General features: G+C 43.0%; 1 non-coding gene across 1 annotated transcript; it reads left to right on the top strand.

Moving 5' to 3' along the window:
- Nucleotides 1-11,444: 11,444 nt before the first annotated feature.
- On the top strand, nucleotides 11,445-11,517 carry TRNAV-AAC. Its single transcript has one exon. It is a non-coding gene; the product is annotated as a tRNA-Val (tRNA).
- The last annotated feature ends 5,910 nt before the right edge of the window (nucleotides 11,518-17,427 follow it).

Consider the following 17,427-nt stretch of genomic DNA (forward strand, 5'->3'; position numbering starts at 1 on the left):
CCAGATATGAGTGGTGGGCACTGGCAGTGGGCACAGTACACTTTGTGGGCCTGACACACACTGGCAGGCAACTGCAATTATATTAAAGAGAAAAAATGTTATTACTTTTTTATCTGCAAGCTACTGTGCCACCAGATATGAGTGGTAGGCACTGGCAGTGGGTACAGTACACTCTGTGGGCCTGACACACACTGGCAGGCAACTGCAATTATATTACAGAGAAAAAAATGTATTACTTTTTTATCTGCAAGGTACTGTGTCACCAGATATGAGTGGTAGGCACTGGCAGTGGGCACAGTACACTCTGTGGGCCTGACACACACTGGCAGGCAACTGCAATTATATTACAGAGAAAAAATTGTGTTACTTTTTTATCTGCAAACTACTGTGCCACCAGATATGAGTGGTAGGCACTGGCAGTGGGTACAGTACACTCTGTGGGCCTGACACACACTGGCAGGCAACTGCAATTGTATTACAGAGAAAAAATTATATTACTTTTTTATCTGCAAGCTACTGTGCCACCAGATATGAGTGGTGGGCACTGGCAGTGGGCACAGTACACTCTGTGGGCCTGACACACACTGGCAGGCAAATGCAACTATATTACAGAGAAAAAATTATATTACTTTTTTATCTGAAAGCTACTGTGCCACCAGATATGAGTGGTGGGCACTGGCAGTGGGCACAGTACACTCTGTGGGCCTGACACACACTGGCAGGCAACTGCAATTATATTACAGAGAAAAAATTGTATTACTTTTTTATCTGCAAGCTACTGTGCCACCAGATATGAGTGGTGGGCACTGGCAGTGGGCACAGTACACTTTGTGGGCCTGACACACACTGGCAGGCAACTGCAATTATATTAAAGAGAAAAAATGTTATTACTTTTTTATCTGCAAGCTACTGTGCCACCAGATATGAGTGGTAGGCACTGGCAGTGGGTACAGTACACTCTGTGGGCCTGACACACACTGGCAGGCAACTGCAATTATATTACAGAGAAAAAAATGTATTACTTTTTTATCTGCAAGGTACTGTGTCACCAGATATGAGTGGTAGGCACTGGAAGTGGGCACAGTACACTCTGTGGGCCTGACACACACTGGCAGGCAACTGCAATTATATTACAGAGAAAAAATTGTGTTACTTTTTTATCTGCAAACTACTGTGCCACCAGATATGAGTGGTAGGCACTGGCAGTGGGTACAGTACACTCTGTGGGCCTGACACACACTGGCAGGCAACTGCAATTGTATTACAGAGAAAAAATTATATTACTTTTTTATCTGCAAGCTACTGTGCCACCAGATATGAGTGGTGGGCACTGGCAGTGGGCACAGTACACTCTGTGGGCCTGACACACACTGGCAGGCAACTGCAACTATATTACAGAGAAAAAATTATATTACTTTTTTATCTGAAAGCTACTGTGCCACCAGATATGAGTGGTGGGCACTGGCAGTGGGCACAGTACACTCTGTGGGCCTGACACACACTGGCAGGCAACTGCAATTATATTACAGAGAAAAAATTGTATTACTTTTTTATCTGCAAGCTACTGTGCCACCAGATATGAGTGGTGGGCACCGGCAGTGGGCACAGTACACTTTGTGGGCCTGACACACACTGGCAGGCAACTGCAATTATATTACAGAGAAAAAAATGTATTACTTTTTTATCTGCAAGCTACTGTGCCACCAGATATGAGTGGTAGGCACTGGCAGTGGGTACAGTACACTCTGTGGGCCTGACACACACTGGCAGGCAACTGCAATTATATTACAGAGAAAAAAATGTATTACTTTTTTATCTGCAAGGTACTGTGTCACCAGATATGAGTGGTGGGCACTGGCAGTGGGCACAGTACACTCTGTGGGCCTGACACACACTGGCAGGCAACTGCAACTATATTACAGAGAAAAAATTGTGTTACTTTTTTATCTGCAAACTACTGTGCCACCAGATATGAGTGGTGGGCACTGGCAGTGGGCACAGTACACTCTGTGGGCCTGACACACACTGGCAGGCAACTGCAATTATATTACAGAGAAAAAATTGTATTACTTTTTTTTATCTGCATGCTACTGTGCCACCAGATATGAGTGGTGAGCACTGGCAGTGGGCACAGTACACTCTGTGGGCCTGACACACACTGGCAGGCAACTGCAATTATATTGCAGAGAAAAAATTGTATTACTTTTTTATCTGCAAGCTACTGTGCCACCAGATATGAGTGGTGGGCACTGGCAGTGGGTACAGTACACTCTGTGGGCCTGACACACACTGGCTGTCAACTGCAACTATATTACATAGAAAAAATTGTAATACTTTTTTATTTGCAAGCTACTGTGCCACCAGATATGAGTGGTGGGCACTGGCAGTGGGCACAGTACACTCTGTGGGCCTGACACACATTGGCAGGCAACTGCAATTATATTACAGAGAAAAAATTGTGTTACTTTTTTATCTGCACGCTACTGTGCCACCAGATATGAGTGGTGGGCACTGGCAGTGGGCACAGTACACTCTGTGGGCCTGACACACACTGGCAGGCAACTGCAATTATATTACAGAGAGAAAATTTTATTATTTTTTTTATCTGCAAGCTACTGTGCCACCAGATATGGGTGGTGGGCACTGGCAGTGGGCACAGTACACTCTGTGGGCCTGAAACACATTGGCAGGCAACTGCAATTTTATTACAGAGAAAAAATTGTATTACTTTTTTTATCTGCAAGCTACTGTGTCACCAGATATGAGTGGCGGGCACTGGCAGTGGGCACAGTACACTCTGTGGGCCTGACACACACTGGCAGGCAACTGCAATTATTTTACAGAGAAATTTTTTTATTACTTTTTTATCTGCAAGCTACTGTGCCACCAGATATGAGTGGTGGGCACTGGCAGTGGGCACAGTATACTCTGTGGGCCTGACACACACTGGCAGGCAACTGCAATTATATTACAGAGAAAAAATTGTATTACTTTTTTATTTGCAAGCTACTGTGCCACCAGATATGAGTGGTGGGCACTGGCAGTGGGCACAGTACACTCTGTGGGCCTGACACACACTGGCAGGCAACTGCAATTATATTACAGAGAGAAAATGTTATAAATTTTTTTATCTGCAAGCTACTGTGCCACCATATATGGGTGGTGGGCACTGGCAGTGGGCACAGTACACTCTGTGGGCCTGAAACACATTGGCAGGCAACTGCAATTTTATTACAGAGAAAAAATTGTATTACTTTTTTTATCTGCAAGCTACTGTGTCACCAGATATGAGTGGTGGGCACTGGCAGTGGGCACAGTACACTCTGTGGGCCTGACACACACTGGCAGGCAACTGCAATTATTTTACAGAGAAATTTTTTTATTACTTTTTTATCTGCAAGCTACTGTGCCACCAGATATGAGTGGTGGGCACTGGCAGTGGGCACAGTATACTCTGTGGGCCTGACACACACTGGCAGGCAACTGCAATATATATATATATATATATATATATATAAAAAAATATAAAAAAACAGACTGATGTACTAGCCCTAAAAAAGGCTTTTTGGGGTGCTGTCAGAAGGCTGTCCTTACAGCAGATCAGATGAGTCTTTGAGGACTGGAGTGGGCACAGAACACTGGCCTAGCTAACGATTTCCCTATTAATTCAGCAGCAGCAGCACTCTCCCTGCTCTCACTAACACTGCAGCTTCAGAATGAATCTAAGATGGATGCTGTCCTTGCTTTTTGATAGGAGGTGGGAGGGTCTTGGGAGGGAGGGTATGCTGATTGGCTGGAATGTGTCTGCTGACTGTGAGGTACAGGGTCAAAGTTTTCTCAATGATGACGTATATGGGGCGGACCGAACATCGCATATGTTCGCCCGCCGCGGCGAACGCAAACAAGCAATGTTCGCCGGGAACTGTTTGCCGGCGAATAGTTCGGGACATCTCTAATTAGTAGGCATGGCTGTGATGGCTTATAAGGGCACAGAGTTAAACACTTGTTAATTGGCTGCTCTGCAGTCTTTCAAAAAGCGCCATTAACTCGCCGAACACCGAACCCGAACCTTTACAGTTCGGGTTTGCTCAACCCTACTCATGATGCATAATATTTAACCCGCACAACAAGTGACGGCCTCTCTGCTTACTTCCAATTTTAAATAAAATTTACACTTTTTAGGGGCTATTGGGAAAAAACAAAAGAATGCAAAGCTTAGCTTTCATAAACACTGAGTGGGTATGGAGACTTTGTACGGGGCTTACACCCTGATCTTTTATCTCATCCAAATAATTCAGATCAAAGATCATAATAATAGTCAGATTTTTGTAGAATTATATTGCAAAAACTTAGACTTACCTACAGCTGTAAACACTGGTCTCCAGGAAAATTATAGCTAAATTATTCAAACAAACATGTTTGACCGTTATACACAATCACATACCAGACATACCAAGTGCATGGCAGTTTCTGTAGTGTAGTGGTTATCATCTTCGCCAAACATGCAAAAGGTCCCCGATTTGAAACCGGGCAGAAACATACTAAGGCCTCATGCACACGACAGCATTTTTTCTCGGTCTGCAAAACGGGGTTCCGTTGTTCCGTGATCCGTGTCCGTTTTTTCTTCCATTGTGCCTCCGTGTGTCCGTTTTTTTTGCGGACCGTCAGAAAACAAGGAATGGTGAAAAAAATTTAATTTTAATAACTCCACCCAGGATACTGGTATAAATGAAGGTCACCTGAGTTTGGTTTTGTGGCCATTTTCTGTAGTCTTCACAGAGTACAGAGGTTATTTTGGTTGCTTCTCTTTGCTGTATCACCATGTCGGATTCTGAGGAACAGGTCTTACTGCATTGGCTTGTTTCTCAGCGATGGGGACAGTGCACTCCTTTGATGGATGAGGAACCGAGTAGAAGGCGACGATTTTGGGTCCATCCGATTGTTTCACAACGTTACCGGAAAGGACACTTTCATACCCTCTACAAAGATCTGCGGCTGCATCCAGAGAAGTTCTATTCCTTCTGTCGGATGTCAGTGGGTACATTTGATCGCTTGCTGTCGTCTCTACGTACTGTCCTTACCTTCATGGACACCAATATGAGGCGCAGCATTTCTCCTGAGGAAAGGCTCATCGTCACGTTGAGGTAAGCAATATTTTACATTTAATGTTTCATCAGTAATGTGCAGTGCTTCTGTCAGGAGGAACATGTGCTAGAAAATGGCTGCTGTGAGACATGTGCTACTGTTTGCTGAAGTAACCTTTCTTTGCCCATAGTCTTTTGTTGAAATTTTTTGTTTATTGTTTTTTAAACCGTTAATCCCTGACACATAACATCCCAATATTGAAGGTTGTTTTTTCTTTAGTGCAAGTTTCAAGCTTGTGTTCAGCTAACGTCCACGAGCCACTCGCCAGTATTTTGTGAAAAATGGTGATTTATTCAGTCAGTCAGCCAGGTTATAGCAGGCTGTAACCTGCCTGTCTGAGTGAATAAATCATCTTTTTTTTCCGTCAACTTCTGGCGAGTGCTGCGGATTATTGTAGTGTCTGGAAGAATTGGGACCCTCGGTCAGGATCCCTATCTGCGTGCACCACCCGGCTTGAAGCCTAGATACCGGTCTGTATCCTATTTTGGAGGATTGAGGTGTTTTTCAAGGGTGTGGGTGCCCACAGAGAGGGCCCCGAGTGCCGCCTCTGGCACCCGTGCCATAGGTTCGCCACCACTGACATAGGGTGTTTAATATCATGTCTTGTATATAACATTATACGTGATTCATGAATCTGTTGTTACCTATGATTTGCTGCTGACTGAAATTTTATTTTATTTTTTTCAACAGATTCCTTGCAACGGGGAACTCTTTTGCATCCCTGCATTTTGAGTTTCTTTTAGGAACCTCGACGATCTCGAGAATTGTACGTCACACTTGCCAGGTCATCTGGCAGCAACTCCGAGAGACGGTGATGCCGCAGCCCAAGGCGGACGATTGGGTTCGGATTGCTGAGGGCTTCAAAATTTCAGCTCAGTTTCCAAACTGCATCGGGGCAATGGATGGCAAGCACATTCGTGTGAAGAAGCCTCCTCACTCAGGGTCCCGATTCTTCAATTATAAACACTATTTTTCGGTAGTGCTGATGGCTGTTGCTGACAGTAACTACCGGTTTATAATGGTTGATATCGGGGCCTATGGAAGCACTGCGGATGCTCGCATCTTTAGTGCTTCTAGAATGGGTGAGCGGCTTCGTGCCAACCAGCTTGCCCTGCCCGAGTCCAGAAGACTGCCCGGATATGCAGGTCCGCCGGCTCCATTTGTCATCGTGGCGGATGAAGGCTTTGCATTGACTCCCCATGTTATGCGGCCCTTTTCAAAGCGTGGTTTGGATGTCCGAAGGCGTATTTTCAACTACCGGTTGACTCGTGCCCGTCGGTATGTGGAGTGCGCTTTTGGGATACTCTCTAGCAAGTGGTCGGTGTTTTTGTCATCCATACAAATGAATCCGGAAAATGCTACCCTGGTGATTCAAGCTTGTGTTGTTTTGCACAACTTCACCAGGATTCATGAGGCTTCCTCTTCTGTTGACATGGACGATGTTCCTACGTCATCAGATTTGGGTTTGGAAAGGACCCTGCATAGACGACCTGGGACTGCAGGCATTGCAGTTCGGGAACTCTATGCAGACTACTTTTACAGCCCAGAGGGGTCCTTGCCATGGCAGAGGGACGCTATTCGTGGCAGTTTTTGAAATCTTCTGGGCTCTGTAGTTGTTTATTGTTTTGCAGATAGATTATTTAAATTTATTGCAGTAGTTGAGTGTAGGGACTCGCAAGAGACTGAGGACCCTTGACGTGGGCTTGCGGGCTGAGGTTTTTTGGCCAGCATATTTTTTAACGTACATATCCGTACTAATGATGTTTGAATGAAAATAAAACCAACATTCACATCATTAGAATTTAATGTAATAGGCCTTAAAATCTTCTAATACCTCATGTACACATAATACCTAAAACACTTTCTGTCCCTCCCCAATAAAAATTATGTATATTGTAAACTGGTGTGTGTCTATATGTGGGTATGAAATGTTTTTATGAACTGTAAATATTTGTTTGTTTAATAAAAAAAACACACTTGGAAATACAATTTTTCTGTTCCAAAAATTTTTGCGGACAAGTATATTAAACAAGATATTATAGAAACAATTACACAAAATATTATAAATTTGACAGAACATAATAGCTTACAGTTCAAAAAGGTCTCGTGTAAACGAGCCTGGCTGAAATGCAGCTTGTGGCCGTACCTGGCCAGGATCAGTGGCCCGAGTTGCCATCCTTGATGGATAACTGGATGGTGTCGGGTCTGGAAAGTGCTGGTAAGTGGTATGGGGCTGGGAAGATGGCCCTTGAGGAGGGACTTGAGGCTGGTAATAGCCGGGGACAGGGACATGTGGGGGGATATTGAGAATTTGCCTGCGTAGGTCATTTATGTGAGAATGTATGTCTCCCTGATAATTGGAGGCATACATTTGTATGACCAGTGCAATTGATGCAATGCATTCGGGATGTCTAGCCACGGGGACTTGTTTCAATATACTGGCAAGGCCCCTCAGCGTTGACTCTTCAATGCCGTCACTTCTCCTCTGGGCAAGGAATTCAATTACTCGGGCATCTATAGCCTCCCGAGTTGCTTGCCCAGAGGAAGAGTGAGGGACATTGCGGCGTCTCCTGGGCTGCGGCTGCTGTAGAGGTGAAGGACTCCTCGGTGATCGGGAGGCCTCAGCCTGGGATGCCTGGTCCGGCTGCTCAGCTGGCGTTGGGACAGGACTGGTAGCCGGGGAAAAAACTGGCGACGAGTCTCCATTTAATGCCTCGGACTCTTCAGGCTCATCCAGACTGTCCACAGTACTGTATAGGAAAATGACATGAAAACATATATTACATCATTTGTCTACAACAGTTCAAACTTCACATTTAGATTTCTTCAAATACACAACTATGTGTGAACTACATATACGTTGCGCTGTCATACATCTCAAATTTTCTCTGAAATGACAAATTTTTCAAATAAAGATTGGGAAATTGTTAAATTTGTTTAAATATATTTTTCAAGGTCAATTAGTTGACAATGCAAAATATAAAACTACTTAAACATATGATTGTCTTTTGAATCTGTGAAGCACAAAACAAGGTATACACATTAATGGACCAAAAGCAGTGCTGAAATTCTGTCCGTCTCTTCTATATCTGGACTGCTTTGCACTGCCTACCATCCATATGTAATGTTAATAAAAAAGAACATCAATTCCTAAAAAAAAAAAAGGAGCACACATCACAAGGCCATGGTGGTAGTAGTAGTTACTATTCAGCTGTACGGACACTGTTGGAGCATCAGTATACTCTATTTAATAAAGTGTATTATGTTATTTTATTTTATTTTTTTAATATTGGTTTATAGAGGACTATATGTAGAAGTTTAAAAAAAAGGATAAAAACTATGTAAATGTCAATTACAGTACAGAAGAGGTACCAACACCGAAATCAACCATAATACATTTTGCGTGAATGTTCCAGCAATTATGAACTAAACCAAACTTTCAAAAATGGGTTCGCTATTCAGGGCCACAGAAAGAAAGCAGGCTTTTCGATCAATTTTCACAATTATTACCTATACACAGGATAATAAGTACACAAGATCATATTGGCCAAGGAACAACAGCCAACCACCATGACGAACAACTGTATGAGGAGACAATGCGTGCAGTGCGCACGGGCCATCTCCCTTCTCGATTCCTGCTCTAATTGCTGAGATCTGTGTGACTTGTTCCTGAAAATGGTGCCAGTCAGGGAATTAAAATATCCAGGAGGCGCCATGTGCGCTCTGCACGTGTCGTGACATAATACTACTCCTCATCGGTGGTGGCCGGTGTTACTAACCCTCAAAAATGATTAGGTTCACCCACACAAAGGATAGTTCAACAATTGTTCAACAACCATGGGCGTTGCTCTAGGGGGTGCAGAGGTAACAGTCGCTAATGGGCCCAGGAGCCTGAGGTGTCCCAAATACCCTTATGCCACATTAGAAGACACACAATGCACTGAGGGAAGGTGGGCCAAAGCTGAACTCTTGCACCAGGGGCCATGAGCCGTTAGATACGCCCCAGACAACGCCAGACAACTCGTTTCATTGTAGACCACTATGGCATAATTCTAAATTTGGTCGTAATAATTAACACGACAAAAACTTTTTTAAACTAAAAAAATACTTACGGCCTCATGTCCATGACCGGACGTAGAAACTGCAATTGCGCAATGTAGATGTATGGGCGTTTTTTTGAACCCCCTTCACCACTGCGCCCTTGGGCATTCATCTCCCGACGAAACTAGTCCCGGCAGCTATTCCACCTTGTTTTTGTTAGCTTCACTAAAAAACTAAAAAAATATCAATTGTTGAAAACAAAAGTCAGTTTATAAACAATAAAATTATATCAGTAGAAATAGTAAAGGGCATAAAAAATAAAATAAAAAGTTGCAAACTCTGATAAATGTATGAATAGGCCAGATTATACAGCACATGGTACAGTCCTGCAGGTGTAGGGATACTAATGTACAATAAGTTCAGGAAGGAGGAGATTAGTCGTGCAAGCCATTTGGCCTAAATGAATTTAGAATATGACATGGAGACAACTATATAGGATGCTCAATTACAAAAGTGACACGTGAGAGGAAATAACAAGAGCACATCCAGGTTTGTGACATGAGTACTGTTTGCTGGAGCAAAGGGAGGCTCCGCCATTTTGCAGAAAACAAATGGGGTATAGTATTTAGTGCACGACTGTTCCCAAAACCATGTGCAGGTTCTATGCCAAATGAAGCTGGACCACTAAATATACATTCTTCTGACCGCATTGAATTTATAGCTACATCATTTTATAGGGACAGACAGTACAACGACATTGATGGCACTTACCTAAAGCTGCACGGCCACGTCCATCTGCTTTGGCCCATTCTTGCCGCCTCAAATTCCAGACCACTTGCTCCCAAACAGCATCTTTGCGGACACGGTCTTGATAGGTCCTGGACCGGGAGTCCCAGAGTTCTGGCCTCTCCTGCACCAGACATATTAACTTCTCTACATTCCAGCGTGGCATATTTGTGCCCTCCAAACTGAATATAGCCAAAGATAAATCACAGTAGCCAGACAGCAATGGCTCACCACTCTGGAGATTCACCACAGATGCCTAGCAATTAGCATATCCTGTGATATGAAACTTCCTGTATCAGATTTTTTTTTATTTTATTGGCACAAGTTTTGGCAGACAGTTTTGCCATGGCAAACAAGAGAAATAAAATGGACGCGGACGCGAATGACAATCGGATGTGCTTCCGCGTTTTTTCGGGGACCCATTGACTTGAACACACACACAACAAACAGGAGCCTGGAAAACACACAACAAACAGGAGCCTGGAAAACAAAAAGCACAGGCCCTGACAAACAAACCTAGTTCTGGGATTGGATACCCAACCAGGGAACCGATTGGCCCAGCGTCCAAACTCACCGATAAGTCGATCATCCGGGTCTTGGCTGGTCGACGTGGCAACCCTCCTGGAACAACCATGCCTAGGAACGTGGCAGGGTAAGTTCCTGACAGGTACACTGCCAAACTGAATTCTTTGGCTCCATAAGCCACTTCAAACAGAAAAAAAGCTGCTACTTAGTTTTGTTATCCACATTACTATTCTGCCTCCGCTCATCCCTCTTCAAATGCTGCATCCAATGCAAACACCGGCTGTGGCGTAACCGTCACCGTCGCTAGAAAAGCAGCGGAGGGGGACCGGGCAGCGACAGGGGATCCATAAGGCGAATGCTACATTTTCTTATGCTTGGACATCACACTCAGCAGTTTAGACCATCAGTCTTTTCTGCCCGAAAACCCTTTTAACTGCTATCCTTCTGAGGTAGTGCAGCCAAGTTTGATACGAAGCAGGTTTCTGTAGTGTAATGGCTATCACATTCGCCTCACACGCGAAAGGTCTCTGTTTCGAAACTGGGCAGAAACATGTACATTTTCAAAAGTGTTGAAAGAGCTCATGATGCATAATATCTAACCCCCACAACAAGTGACGGCATCTCTGCTTACTTCCAATTTTAAATTAAATTTACACTTTTTAGGGGCTATTGGGGTAAAACAAAAGAATGCAAAGCTTAGCTTTCATAAAAACTGATTGGGTATAAGGACTTTGGTCGGACCTTACACCCTGATCTTTTATCTCATCCAAATAATTCAGATCAAAGATCATAATAATAGTCAGATTTTTGTAGAATTATAGTGCATAAACTTAGACTTACCTACAGCTGTAAATGCTGGTCTCCAGGAACATTATAGCTAGTTTGTTCAAAAAAACATGTTTGACCGTTATGCCCACTTACATACCCAACGTACCAAGTGCATGGCTGTTTCTGTAGTGTAGTGGTTATCATATTCGCCTAACACGCGAAAGGTCCCCGGTTCGAAACCGGGCAAAAACATACTAAACCTGCTTTTGTTATTTCTTTCAAGATGCATGGGTGACAGAAGCCTCTGCCACTATCAAGCCAGATGCCTCTACAAAGAGAAAAAAGACACAAACCATGTGAGGTGACTGAACAACTGTGGAAACGTTTGTCCGTTGAAATGTAACAAGGAACGATTGTTTTTTTTTGTTGTTTTTTTATATTGCAAATTTTTATTGTTTTCAATTTTTCAATGCTTTGTACATTTTCCAAAAAGTAAAGTATACAACAATACATGTGACATAAACAGAAGCGACAGTCACCTATTTTAAGGTGTCACAAATATAAATAACCAAAGGGCGGTTAAGCCCAACATGACAGGCATCAGCAAGAAATAAAAACCTTACAGTTAAGTCAGATTGAGCATAGAATCGTGGAGATTAAGTCCAAATATCTATGGTGAGAGTGTATGTATGGGGGGGAGGGGTGGGGGGGGGTAAGATAGGTAAGTGGGCCTCTATCTGGGGGTGGAAGAGGTAAGGCAATGAAAGATAGCTGTTGAACTCTGTACCTAGGAAAAGTTCCTGTGTAACTTCCAAGGTGACCACATTTTTAGGAAAGAGGGTCTAGAGTGCGACTCCCAGTGTGAGATTTCCTCTAGTCTGTAAATCTGGTCAACCTTATTGGTCCAATGCTCAATACTAGGGATATCTGAGGATAACCAGTGGGTTGGTAGGAGCAATCTAGCCGCTGCCAGTAAGAGGGCAAAAAGGGATTTTTTATGTGGGTCCAGGCCTTCCGTCCCGAGAGATAATAAAGTCAATTCAGGGGAGCAGGTGAGGGATGACTTGCAAATCTGGTTGCATAGTTGGGTTATTGTGTGCCACCATGGGTTAATCAGGTCACATGTCCACCAAATGTGTATGAAGGTTCCTTTAGCTTTATGGCATCTCCAACACAGATCAGTGGCTGTTTTGCTATATCTATAAGTTTTGTCTGGAGTCCTGTACCATTGCATAAGGATCTTATAGCTGTTTTCTTGGATGCGTATGCATCTAGATAATTTGTGTGGGAGGATTAGTATTTTAGAGGTTTCTTGAGGAGTCAGGGACTTTTGAAGATCTTTCTCCCATTTGCCCACTATTGCAGGTTTAATAATGGAGGTAGGAGATTTCAAACGCTTATAAATCGTAGAAATGGCTTTAGGGGGATATCTCTTATTGCTCAGCATTTCCACAAACCAGCTTGTTTCTTCTGATAGAGGAGGGCTTTTTGTCTTACTGAGTAATTCAGTTCTAAGAAAATGTAACAGGGTGGGGTTATGAATCTGCGTCCCCAGAAGTTTGCATATTTCCGGGTCAGGAAGAATACAACCATCAGTATCTAGAAACTGGGTTATGGGAATCACCGAGGACCTAATGTGTAGCGGTCAGCTTTCTTTCAGCTCTTTGGGGGCCAGATCAATTATGTCTTTTATGAGGATAAGTGAGGTGAGAGGTATTGGAGCCCCATTGCTGGACGAGAAACCCCCCCAAACCCTTAAAGTGTTGCGTATAAGAGGGTTAGGTATTGAGCTTAGGGTCGGGGGTAGTCTGTCAGCCAGCAAGAGGCCCCGAGGTGAGGAGGGAAGGAGAGCAGTCTCCAATGTGAGCCAGGATTTATGAGTGGGTTCTCTAATCCAATCAATAACTCTAGAAAGCTGGAGAGCATGCACGTATGATTTAGGATCAGGGAGGCCAATGCCTCCTCTAGTTCTAGGTTTAGTCAAGGTATCAAAAGAGATACGAGGGCTTTTGCCTTGCCAAATAAATTTGCGGACTTGTTTGTTTAGGGATGCAAAGTATGACCTGGGGATATCAATAGGGAGAACCTGCATCATATATGTGAGTTTTGGCATGATCAGTGACATAAAGATGTTCTTCCTTCCGAACCAGGAGAGATAGGGAGAATCTAGGGAATCCATTTGAGCTATCATAGAGGCTAGGAGGGGTTTGTAGTTTAATTGAAATAGATCAGGCAAGTGAGAGGACAGCTTGATCCCTAGGTAGGTTAATTGTTGGGTTTGCTAATTGAAAGGGGAGTTAATTTGGAGGGAGGCGAGATTGGCGGGGGAAAGGCCTATATGTAAAACCTGGGATTTGGAGGGGTTGACCTTAAAGTTGGAAAGGGAGCCAAAAAGGTTGAGTGTTGAGAGGATCCTTGGCATGGATCTCTGTGGATTAGTGGTGACAATCAGTAGATCGTCAGCGAAGGCTGCCAGTTTAAATTCTCGGTTCCCCACTCTCAGACCCTTAATTTCACCGTCTTGTCTAAGGGCTTGAAGAAGGGATTCCATTACAAGGACAAAAATAAGTGGAGAGAGGGGGCATCCCTCTCTCGTTCCATTTCTAATGGGGAAGGAAAGAAGTCCATTTACTGACACGGACGCCGAGGAGCAAGTGTACATGGAAAATATAGAGTTGATATATTGCTCCGGAATTTGGAATTTAGCCAGGGCTAATCTGATATAAGTCCAGTCTACTCTATCAAATGCTTTCTCGGCGTCCGTGCCAAGCAGGACCAGGGGAGAGGATTTATGTGAGGCATAGAACAGGGCATCTAGAATTTTCGTGGTGTTGTCTTTGCCTTCCCTACCTTTGACAAAACCAACCTGGTCAGGGCGGATAAGTTCAGGGAGCAGGTTTTGTAGCCTGGTGGCCAGCATTTTAGCTAGGAGTTTAAGATCCACATTAAGTAAGGAGATAGGGCGATAATTGGAGCAGATCATGGTGTCCTTACCTTCTTTGGGGATTATCGTAATGACTGCTTTGGTCATATCAGAAGAGAGTGGGTGATTGGACAATGATAGATTACAGATAGGGAGTAAGTGGGGTAGTAGAATATTTTGAAAGGACGAATAATAAGTTATAGGGAGACCGTCAGGGCCAGGGCATTTGCCTTTGGGGGTAGATTTAATAGCAGTAATTAGTTCCGGGATAGTGAACGGTTTGCTCAGGGATTCTTGTTGTGCCAAATTTAATGTAGGAAGGTCAAGAGTCTCCAGAAACGAACTGATATTGCTTTCTCTATCAAAGGAGGGATTAGGGAGGTTAGGAGCTGGGAGATTATATAGGGACTTGTAGAATAATCTAAATTGTTCAGCTATTTCCTCGGCTTTAAATAGTTGAACTCCTTGGGGGGATTTAATGGACTGAACGTAGCGGGAGTTTATTCTCTGTTTGATTCGGCTCATGACATATTTAGAGGCTTTGTTTCCATGGGCATAAATCTTCTGCTGAGCGGACAGAAAAAATTTGGCTGAACGCTCGTTCAGGAGATTCTTTAACTGAGTTCTAAGAGAAGAAAGTTCCGAAAGCTTCTGTGCCATTAAAGATTGCTTATGTGCTTTTTCCACTTGGTGGATTTGTGAAAGCAAGGTATTGAGTTTTTTCTCTGACTCTTTAGAAAAGAGCAGAGGCTGATCAGCCTGCCTCGTATATAGGCTTTGTGAGCATCCCAGATAACTTGGGGGGTTACCTCCGGGGTATTATTGGTTAAGAAGTATTCTTCTAAGTAAGAGGTAATTTGGGCAGTATGTTTGGTGTTATTCAGTAAAGACTCATTAAATCTCCAATTAGGTTGTCTGGCATTTTTTTTTTCTGGGGATATAATACAGAAAATTGGAGAGTGGTCTGATAGAGTGATGTCTCCTATTTTAGGTAAAGAACAGGATTGTAGTTTCTCCTTTGGGACTAGAATGTAGTCAATTCTGCTATAGGAGTTATTTGCAGAGGAGTAAAAGGAATAGTCAATTGAATCAGGGTTGTGGCAACGCCATACGTCTATAATTCCCAGGTTGTGTAATTTTGCATGTATCAGTCTGAGGATCTTTGCAGAGATAGGGGATTTTTTAGAGGATGTGTCTATTAAAGGATTGAAAGCAACGTTAAAATCTCCTGCAACAATTAGGAAACCCTCCCTATGTTGCTCAATTAAAGAGAAGACATTAATGAGCCAGCTAAGCTGATCGGTATTTGGGGCGTAGATGTTTACAAACGTGAACATAGATTGTCCTACCAGACCTTTAACCACTTAAGGACCACAGGTTTATACCCCCCTAAAGACCAGGCCCTTTTTTACAAATCGGCACTCCACAACTTTAGCGGTTTATTGCTCGGTCATGCAACTTACCACCCAAATGAATTTTACGTCCTTTTCTTCTCACTAATAGAGCTTTCATTTGGTGGTATTTCATTGCTGCTGACATTTTTACTTTTTTTGTTATTAATCGAAATATACCGATTTTTTTGCAAAAAAATTACATTTTTCACTTTCAGTTGTAAAATTTTGCAAAAAAAAACGACATCCATATATAAATTTTTCTCGAAATTTATTGTTCTACATGTCTTTGATAAAAATAAAATTTGGGGTAAAAAAAAAAATGGTTTGGGTAAAAGTTATAGCGTTTACAAACTATGGTACAAAAATGTGAATTTCCGCTTTTTGAAGCAGCTCTGACTTTCTGAGCACCTGTCATGTTTCCTGAGGTTCTACAATGGCCAGACAGTAGAAAAACCCCACAAATGACCCCATTTCGGAAAGTAGACACCCTAAGGTATTCGCTGATGGGCATAGTGAGTTCATAGAACTTTTTATTTTTTGTCACAAGTTAGCGGAAAATGATGATTTATTTATTTATTTATTTTTTTTCTTACAAAGTCTCATAATCCACTAACTTGTGACAAAAAATGAAAACTTCCATGAACTCACTATGCCCATCACGAAATACCTTGGGGTGTCTTCTTTCCAAAATGGGGTCACTTGTGGGCTAGTTATACTGCCCTGGCATTTTAGGGGCCCAAATGCGTGCGAAGTAGTTTGAAATCAAAATCTGTAAAAAATGGCCGGTGAAATCTGAAAGGTGCTCTTTGGAATGTGGGCCCCTTTGCCCACCTAGGTTGCAAAAAAGTGTCACACATGTGGTATTTCCGTACTCCGGAGAAGTTGGGCAATGTTTTTTGGGGTGTCATTTTACATATACCCATGCTGGGTGAGAGAAATATCTTGGCAAAAGACAACTTTTCCCATTTTTTTTATACAAAGTTGGCATTTGACCAAGATATTTATCTCACCCAGCATGGGTATATGTAAAATGACACCCCAAAACACATTGCCCAACTTCTCCTGAGTACGGCAATACCACATGTGTGACACTTTTTTGCAGCCTAGGTGGGCAAAGAGGCCCACATTCCAAAGAGCACCTTTAGGATTTCACAGGTCATTTTTTACACATTTTGATTTCAAACTACTTACCACACATTAGGGCCCCTAGAATGCCAGGGCAGTATAACTACCCCACAAGTGACCCCATTTTGGAAAGAAGACACCCCAAGGTATTCCATGAGGGGCATGGCGAGTTCCTAGAATTTTTTATTTTTTGTCACAAGTTAGCGGAAAATGATGATTTTTTTTTTCTTACAAAGTCTCATATTCCACTAACTTGTGACAAAAAATAAAAACTTCCATGAACTCACTATGCCCATCACGAAATACCTGGGGGTGTCTTCTTTCCAAAATGGGGTCACTTGTGGGGTAGTTATACTGCCCTGGCATTTTAGGGGCCCGAATGCGTGAGAAGTAGTTTGAAATCAAAATCTGTAAAAAATGGCCGGCGAAATCCGAAAGGTGCTCTTTGGAATGTGGGCCCCTTTGCCCACCTAGGCTTCAAAAAAGTGTCACACATGTGGTATTGTCGTACTCAGGAGAAGTTGGGCAATGTATTTTGGGGTGTCATTTTACATATACCCATGCTGGGTGAGATAAATATCTCGGCAAAAGACAACTTTTCCCATTTTTTTTATACAAAGTTGGCATTTGACCAAGATATTTATCTCACCCAGCATGGGTATATGTAAAATGACACCCCAAAACACATTCCCCAACTTCTCCTGAGTACGGCGATACCAG

Source organism: Bufo bufo, chromosome 1 (genome assembly GCF_905171765.1).
Source record: "Bufo bufo chromosome 1, aBufBuf1.1, whole genome shotgun sequence".
Classification (NCBI taxonomy): domain Eukaryota; kingdom Metazoa; phylum Chordata; class Amphibia; order Anura; family Bufonidae; genus Bufo; species Bufo bufo.